Below are 9490 nucleotides of genomic sequence, written 5' to 3'. Positions count from 1 at the left end.
TTGATCAGAACAGAAAATCAGAGAATTGAAGCCCATGAAGCGAAGAAGACAGAGAGTGAAGCGAGATGGTGCGCAATGGAGAAGGAGTGTGGGTGAGACTACAATTTATGGACGACCTGTGGGCGACGCCAGACTGAGAGTGTCCACCTAATAACCAGGACCAAATGAGGGTCATAAACCTGTGTGAGGAATTAGAATTATGATTTACAGTAGATGATTAACGTTAAGAATTAGATTTAGGGTTTTCATCACGAACTGATATCATCTATAATGCCAAAACTCTATTTATCCGAGTAATGAGTGAATTTCACGGTAAAATCTGAGACCTGTTATCTTATACGTGATTGGTTCGTCCATAAATTATTGTCTCTCTGGAGTGTGAACAAACTTCATTTAATCAAGCGTCGATCAGTATTTATAGTCACACAAAAATAAGTTACAGACATATGATGAGATAAGAGGTACACACACACACACATACGCTCATATTAAAAAATAGCCAAGGTTGGTAAACAGATAATTAACAACGTCACAATGAATGAGTAAACTGGCTTGTACGGAAGCTAGAATAAGCGATGTGAGCTCAACATAGGATCAGCTATTACAACTGGAACATAAACGTCCAATGCTCTCTGATTTTCAATATTTCAATATCTAAAATTTATCCGCATAGAAAGTTATATCATAATAGTTGAGATCATGAGTCATTTGAAGCTAGACCACCATGAGAAACCTGAAAGCACTGAAAGGCCGTTTCGTCCTAGGACAGGACTCCTCAGCAGTGCTCATACACGATCCCGCCTCGCGGGACACGAACCCAAGACCTACCAGTCTCGCGCGGGAGCGCATAACAACTAGACCACTGAGACGGTGTTAATGTCTAACTTCATCTAATCCACAAAGTTAGGCCACTGTCCACCACTGTCATCAGTGAGTTGCTATCTCACAACTGACCCGGTTGAATTCCACTGGTCACTGCTTCTCACTAAGATTCCAGGGAATCTATCTTGAAGCCAGTCACTTCAATTGATCAGCATATTATTTGTTAAATCATTTAACATTTAATTCAACATTTACATTAAATTTATTATAAGATTCAGAAATTTGTTAATTTAATTATTGACGGTAATTCAATAAATTCTTTAATCTGTTGTTTTGCACACCTACATTGATAACGTAAATTGAAATAAACGTTTTCCCAAAATTCAATGTATTCATGTATGTTTCCCTGTGATCATAATAAATAAAAGATTATTTAATAAAAGGAGAGGGTTTTGTGGAGATTTTAGTAATTTAATTGTTGAATTCATAAGTCAGTTAAAGCTAGACCACTATGGAAAACATAGAAGTACTGAGCGGTCGTTTCGTCCTAGTATGGGACTCCTCAGCAGTGGGCACTCACTCACAAGATCAACTATTAAATTACTAATATCTCCACAAAACTCTTCTGATAATAATCATCATTTACTCACTAGTGAATGGCTTAAAGAGGTATTTCCTGGAGTTCTAGTGAAAAGCCGTGACCAGTGGAGTTCAATCAGGTCTGTTGTGAGATAGTGACTTACTGGAAACAATGGTTGACGGTGACGCAATCTCGTGAATTAGTTGAAGTTAGATATTCACACCGTCGGATACGGGCTGGCTCAGTGGTCTAGAGGGTAAGCGCTTGAGCGCGAGACAAATAGGCCCTGGATTCGAACCCCGTGGGGCGGGACCGTGGATGCACACTGCTGAGGAGTCCTATACTGGAATGAAACGGTCGTCGGTGCTTCCACGTTTTCCATGGTTGTATAGCTTCAACTGACTCATGAATTCAAGTATTTAATATCTATCATATTCTAGTTTCCATTCTACCTAGGTCTATTCTTCACATTCTTTTATGCAATTAAAAACAATCATTCACTTTATTAGTGTATAATATAAATTTAAAATAGGATGGTAAACATACAAACTATCGAATTATTCTATTCGAAGAAGAATATTACGATAGAGATTAATTAAGTTGAAGATAGATTGTATGAAAATCAACTGAAGTAAATTAACTGAAGTTGAACATTTTGACCATTGGATTAAAAGTATAAAATTCCTAGTTAAGATCTTTGGAAGGCAGTTTGGTTATGCTCTACTAAAAATTCCCCCAAAAAATGTGAAATAGTTATCTAAATTTGCCTGAATTTCAATGAATGATCTAGATAAAGTCGGTTTATAATGTAATTTGTTATCATAGATATTAGTTTCCTTTAAATCTAAGATAAAATCATATTCTACATGCAACGATATTATACCGATGAGTTGAAGTAAAAAGTAAATAAGACAAGGGAAGAGAAGTTAGTCCATATCTCATATACATACGTTTTAGTTTGATCAATATATATATATGTAATGTCTGATTTGTTCTCTTTTACGTTTCACTGTTGTTCCCTCTTTTAAATAAAGCCAAAACAAACATGGATGCAGAATAATATGAATTTAATGATTCAATGGTTTAGAGATTAAGCGTTTGTACACAAGACCGATAGTTTCTGGGTTCGAATCCCACGGGGCTGGATGGTTAATACTCACTTGTTGATGAATTCATATTTTTCTTCATACATGTTCATAAATAAAACAGAATTCATTTATATGAAACTTTATGTCTTTTCCCAAGTTACTAATGATTAAATATTGTTAAAATAGATAATGGATTAAAATATAAAATAAAAATAATGATAATTATACATAAGGATAAAACGTTAACTTAAATGAGATCCAATAATTGAATTGCATTTTAAAAGTACCCCTATACAAGTGGATTAATCTTTAATCCTTTTCTTTCTTTTTCTTTTCTTTTCTTTTTTTTTAATAATAAACTTTCATTGTTTATTGATCACTTAAAGTTTATTGTAAATTAATTAAGGTTAATTCTATTTTAAATGTTAATCTATTAGTTATATCAATGATTATACCATTTTAATTATCTCATTTCATGATAAGTATTTGTAAATAAATGAATATAATCGGTATTCAACCTGAATTAGGAATAGATATGAATGATATTGTGGTGTATGCTACTTATATTGACATAAGTAGTATATGATGTTAGTTGTGAACAGAAGGTCTGGCAGCAGAGGGACAAGAGAATCGAACAGTAAAGAATCGAAACAGGATGTAATTTGTATGAAAATGCAAGAACAATGAAGTCTGAGTCATTTTGAAACAATTGGTGGACATTTTGCAAATTGAGCATTTAGTTTATGATTGTTAGATTTTATTAACAAGTCCTGTAATTTTGTGTTAAATACATTCGATTGTCCTCACTGGTGTTCTTGTTCACTGCAAGATGAATTGCTACTTAGTAATTGATTAATAGAAACATCTCTCTTCTACAGAAGGTTAATTATAAATCATTAATTGGTCCGTGATCTGACTCCAGTTGTATTATATGTTTGATTGTTATTTAAAATATACATATTGTCTATCCTCGTATATAATGATTGAGTTAGATCGAGTTAGTGAATAGCAGAATTAAATAAGTTAAATACGAGAATAGATGTTTGAAGATGTAAATGTTATACACTCGTTGATTGGAACAGACAATCAGAGGAATGAAGTGAAGAAGAGAGAGTGAAGTGGAATGAAAAGACGAGCATTGGAGATGGCGTATGAGCTAACTCCATTTAGTCAAACGTTAATTGATTTTTATAGCCATACAAAAATAAACTACAAACATGTAATGAGTAGGATAAGATATATACACACATACGCTCATATAAAAGCAGTCAGGGTTGATAAGTGAATGATTAACAAGGTCAAGACAAGACTCAAGAAGAATGAATAAATTATCCTGTCCAGAAGCTAGAATAAGGTGTGTGGGCTGAACATAATAATTGACACCACACTCTAACAGATAAGTAGAAAAGACTCTTGTTTTGACACTGTGTGTAAAGAGTTGCCATCCAAATGCCTTATCACGAGAATTTCTGATGATGAGTACAAACCAGTATGAAACTAAGATCTAGTGCTTCTTTCAGTTTTTCCCCAAGTGGCTAACATTTAAGGAGTCTCATTCAAATTCGGGTGGTCTAAACATTGTGCATCTTTCTACGAAATGTAACAAAAATTTAGCACCACAGTGTAGAGGTTTTTCTACAACTTTTCATTTGCAGCTAGTTTTGTAATTTATCAAGTACAGTTTACTTAACATTGAGATGTTGAAAAAATTTTAGAGGCCTACCATTGTGTTAGACTTGAAATGAAAGAAAAAACGTGTCAACATAGATCTATTCTGTAAGCCTATGACTACAAGGTCATTCAATCAATTTCGTAAGATTATCATTAGTTATGAAAACGAACTTATGATTAAAACAGGACATTTTCATGTAACCAGGTAAAGTAAAGATTATTGAGATCTAATTTGGTAATTGTCAAATAATTTCAAAAAATTGATATTCATTTGAAAACGTCACTTATGGTTCTACGTAAAGCGTCAGTAAGAACTAATTAGTTTAACCAATCTAACCCCAAAGAAACAAGTGACAACAATATAATCCATTCATCTGAGCTACAAATGCTTCCATCATTTGAAAATTCCCCTGAGCTTGGTATAATAAGGTTAGTCTTATCAAAGTACGAAGTAGTTTAATGTATACAATTCTAGTTCAACAATGTCGAGTGTGATGCAAACATCACTAATGACTATAGACGGTTGTTGCAAAATATCATGAATTGATTTACGTTAGAAATACTAACCAATGAAGTCCGACTCAGTGATTTGATGGTAAAAGTCTCGAGTTGAGGCCTGAAGGTCCTGGGTTCGGTCCTTGATAGAGTCATGAACGCTCACTGCTGCGGAGTCACATGGTAGAAAAAACAATCTTCCAATTCTTTCTGCTCTTAAATAGCTGCTTATCAATAGTTCGTAGTGTAACACTTCAGATTCAGTAATCCCCCCAAAAGCCTGCATTCTGGTGGCTTGCTTTGAGATAATCTTCTGAGTTTCAGTGAGAAATTATGACCTGTATAGTTCAGCTATCTCGGACGTGGAAAATATTTTGTTTAAACTGTTCTTTATTTATTTTAGTTATTTGTTTGAAATGGAGTCGAAAAAAATATGCAGGATAGTGAAATAATAGAGCCGTAAGTACTTTACTGATTTCCAAGGATTACTTAACTATGAAAACTACACATGAAATATTTCATTTACAAAATCTTTCATTAGTTGTCCTTCACATTCCATACAATTCTTCCCCTTCACTATTCCTTTCTATTTTCTTCAAATATAATCTTTTCAATCTTCTTTTAACAAGCATTCAATGTCTGATCGGTATTACATACTACTTATATCGACAAATATAAGTAGTATACTATCTATCGAATATGAACTTGCATATTATTCGTGATTGCTTTTATACAAAGTTCAGATATTAATATGCTTGAACTATATATATACATACCCACCCCAACATTTTCTAGATACAATTCATTTCATTGATAAATAAATAGAGACATTATTATTATTAGTTTTTTTTGGTTAAATATTTCAATTTCATTGACGATTTAACTGATAAATGAACAATAATTTTACTGTCATCATTTTAAACAAACAAAATCAAAATTCAATAAATTTAAACGTTTTATTATTTAATAATAAAAACTTTAAATGAATAAGTTTAAACAAACAAACAAACATCATAACGTTACATATTGAACAATGAATTTAGAAAAATTGTCGAATAGTTTAATTCTTTAAATTTATTCATAAAAAATAATTAATTTTATTATTTTGTTTTAAATTTAAATTTGTATTTTGGCTGTCTGCTATTAGATAGTTAACTATGGCGCCAGTTTTGAAATAAAATGATTGTGGAATATTTTAAAATAGAATACATTTGCTTATTTAATAATAATAATAACAATAATAATAATAGTTGTATATGAATTTAAGAAGGTTATATTAGAGAATATTTTAGTGGTTGAAATTATGATTTAATTGAAGGTGGACCATCATGGAAAACCTGGAACTATTGGACGTTTGTTTCGTTCTAATATGGGACTCCTCAACAGTGCGCATTCACGATCCCACCTTGCGACATCCGAACCTAGGAACTATTAATGTCGCGTGCGAGCGCTCAACCATTAGACTACTGAGCCGTCCGGTATCCAACGGCGTTAATATTTAACTTCAACTAATCCATGAAATTGAGCCACCGTACACTATTGTCTTCAGTGAGCTGATATCGCACAAGTTAGTAAAAACATTTATTAATCTGGTAATATACTACTTCAAGGGAATGAAAAAGAAGTTAGCTACTATGAAACCATCTTTTTAAACTTAGGTAAAATTTATTGTTAAAGGAAATGATATTGTTTCAATAAGTCTGTCTAGTGTGAACAGAGAAACAAGAAGCTTTGACAAACTATGGAAGCTATTTTTCGGGACGTTATTTCAGTTAATTCAAAGCTTGTAAAACATTAACATTTATTTTTGTCCATAGTTTATTCTACAGAACATAAGTTTTCGTTTGATGTATGATTCACTTTTATAGCCCTTTTTGTTCCAAAGCTACTGTAATTTAAATGTATTATTTTGTACTCTATTTTCTACGCTAATCCCCAGTTCTGGACATAATTTTATTTTGGTCGGGTTAGTTATCTATTTATCCATGTATCTTTTTACACTGATTTGAAATCGGGGAATCGGGAGCCAGATCGGAATTGAGAATAAATTGAGTAGTGTTCCAGTTGACTTGTCTTCTCTCACTCACGTGCTTTTTAGTCAATCAGGTGATAGAATAGTTTGCTTCTCTCAACCCCACTTCGAACTCAAGCGTACTAGCCTCAAGCTTAAGCCAGTCAGCCTATCGCGTCAAGGTCTTCATCTAGATTAGACAAGTTATCCTCAGCACTGAAAGTGGGTAGACAGATCAAGGACGTAATAGTGTCAAAACTATTTGACTATAGACAGTGATTTAGGAATTATCTTTAGTTATGTAGGTTGCAAACAAGTGTTAAAATTTTGTGGTAACTAAAAATTGTAGGATATTGAATATCTATTTAATTAGCGAGTAACTTCCACAATGAACTTGTGAAGTTTTATAAAGATATCATTTTTGGGGAGGTTATATCATTGTTTGACGTAAGAAAGACATTATTGATATGATGTATTGAGAGACGAACAAATTAGGATTTTCATTCAACGATACTTTTTTATTTAGAAAATGTTACCTTGGTTTCCAATATGATACACGTGAATTCTCTATAAATCGACTACATTGAATATTTCACCTATAAGTTATTTCAATGGACAGCTCGCAATCAATTAGAATATTTGGAATACGCAAACGACCTGACTATTCTATCCCATACACACGAACACATGCAGATGAAGAAAAATAATGTAGGAGCAGGCTCTGCATCAGTGGGCCTCAATATACACAAAGGAAAACCAAGATCCTCAAATACAGCACAAAGAACGCCAATGCAATCGCACTTGATGGAGAAACTCTGAAAATGGTGGAAACATTCACATATCTGGGTAGCTTCATTGATGAACGTGGTGGATATGATACAGACATAAAGGCAAGGCTTGACAAAGCAAGGACAGCATTCCTACAACTGAAGAACATATGAAACTCAAAACAAATGCCAACCAATATCAACGTCACAATCTTCAATATGAACGTCAAAACAGTTCTACTGTACGGAGCTGAAACTTCGAGAACTATCACAACCCTTATCAAAACAGTACAAGTATTTATAAATAATTGTTTACGCAAGATACTCAACATCCGTTGATCGGATACTTTCAGCAATAACATACTGTGGGAGAGAATAAACCAGCTTCCAACTGAGTAGAATATTAGGAAAAGACGTTGGAAGTGGATAGAGCATGCGTCCCAAGGCAAGCGCTTATTTGGAATCTTGAAGGGAAGCGGAAAAGAGGAAGGCCAAAGGACACATTGTGTCGGGAATTAGAAGCAGGCATGAAAATGATGAATAACAACTGGAAAGGATTGCTTTAGACAGGGTTGGATGGAGAGTACTGGTGGTTGGCCTATGCTCCTCCACTAGGAGTAACAGGTGTAGGGAAATAATTTTAAAATCCAAATAATTTCTTAATTTAAGCGGTAAAAACTATTGAGCATATTATATATTATCATAAATTACTTTCGAATGATCTTTGGCTTGTTAACAGTGTGGTGTATGCTACCAGGCGAGGGGAAGGGTGCTGTTCTGCGGACGCCGTTGGGGGCCTGCATCTGAGGTGCTATTTAGGGTGGTCTGATGACGGAATGTGACGTCGAGTGGTGTTCTAGCGGAACAGCGTTGTCTGTGGTGGGTGCTGTCGACAGAGAGGAGTGGTGGGACGTGCGGCTGCTGTGCGGACATCGGACGCAGATGGCTTGGCTGGTCTCCGGAGCGCAGGCGATGAACATGGGTGCTGGGTGGACATTTTGACGACCCGGCTGGTCGACGGAGCTATGAACGACAACATGCTACCGACCCAACATTTTGATGGAGGGCGTGGCACAGACTGTAGAAAAGAAGAGAGTTGCACGGCGAGCAGAACCATGGCAAGAATGACTGCTTTGAAAGGGGTGTGTGCTACTGATGTCGACATGTATAAGTAGTATGTATCATCAATCGAAAGTGAAATGTCTGGCTGCAGAAGGCTAAGAAGATCGAGGAGAAGAGGACGAGAACAGAGAATGATTGATGTGGAAACGAAAGAACAATGAAGTCTGAGACGATTGATTGACATTTCGCAACTGAAGTGTTTACTGTTCGGTTCTCAGATTTTACTGAGACGTCATGTAATTTTGTATTCAAATATATTCGGCTATCCTCACTTCATTACAACAGGAATCTATGATCATCTTGTTGTTTGCCCGTCTTAAAATACCTTGCCAAAATATTCACACTTTCATTTAGCAATGATGTGTGTTACAATTTAACCTAAAGGGAATATCTGTTACCAATGGTATATTTGTGGATTTGAAGAATATGGATTATGATTTGCAATTGCTTGGATTGGGAATTAGATTTATGATTTCCATCACGGACTGACATCGGCTAAAATGCTAAAACGCTATTTAGGGCTGCAATTAAACGCAATCCGATTTCGTAAACTTGGGCATCTGCCTAGCGACCAATCAGAATGAGGCGGGAATTATTATATCCGCCATCTTTGTAAGCAATGACGGTTGGCTTTCCTCGTTCTGTGTTTCGTCAGCTATTTCGTTTGCGTAGCTACATAATTTAATGTTTCAGTGTGCTAAAATGCCGCAGTTATTGTAATATTCTAAATGTTGGCGCAAATTTTCCTAGATTCAGCATTGTTTTTTTTCTGGTTTTTGCTGCTGCTACTATAGTCGATGTATTTCTTCAGGCAAGCTGGCTAGTCTTATGTTATAAAATGTTAATCTGTTTTGCTTTGAATATTTTTTTTCAGATATCGAGAGCCGAAGTTAGTTTCTTTAGCTAAAATAGGTCTTGCAGCCGCATGTGACTC

Source organism: Schistosoma haematobium, chromosome 4, assembly GCF_000699445.3.
Source record: "Schistosoma haematobium chromosome 4, whole genome shotgun sequence".
Taxonomy (NCBI): domain Eukaryota; kingdom Metazoa; phylum Platyhelminthes; class Trematoda; order Strigeidida; family Schistosomatidae; genus Schistosoma; species Schistosoma haematobium.
The sequence above is the reverse complement of the archived record's forward strand: the minus strand, read 5'-3'. Positions refer to the sequence as shown.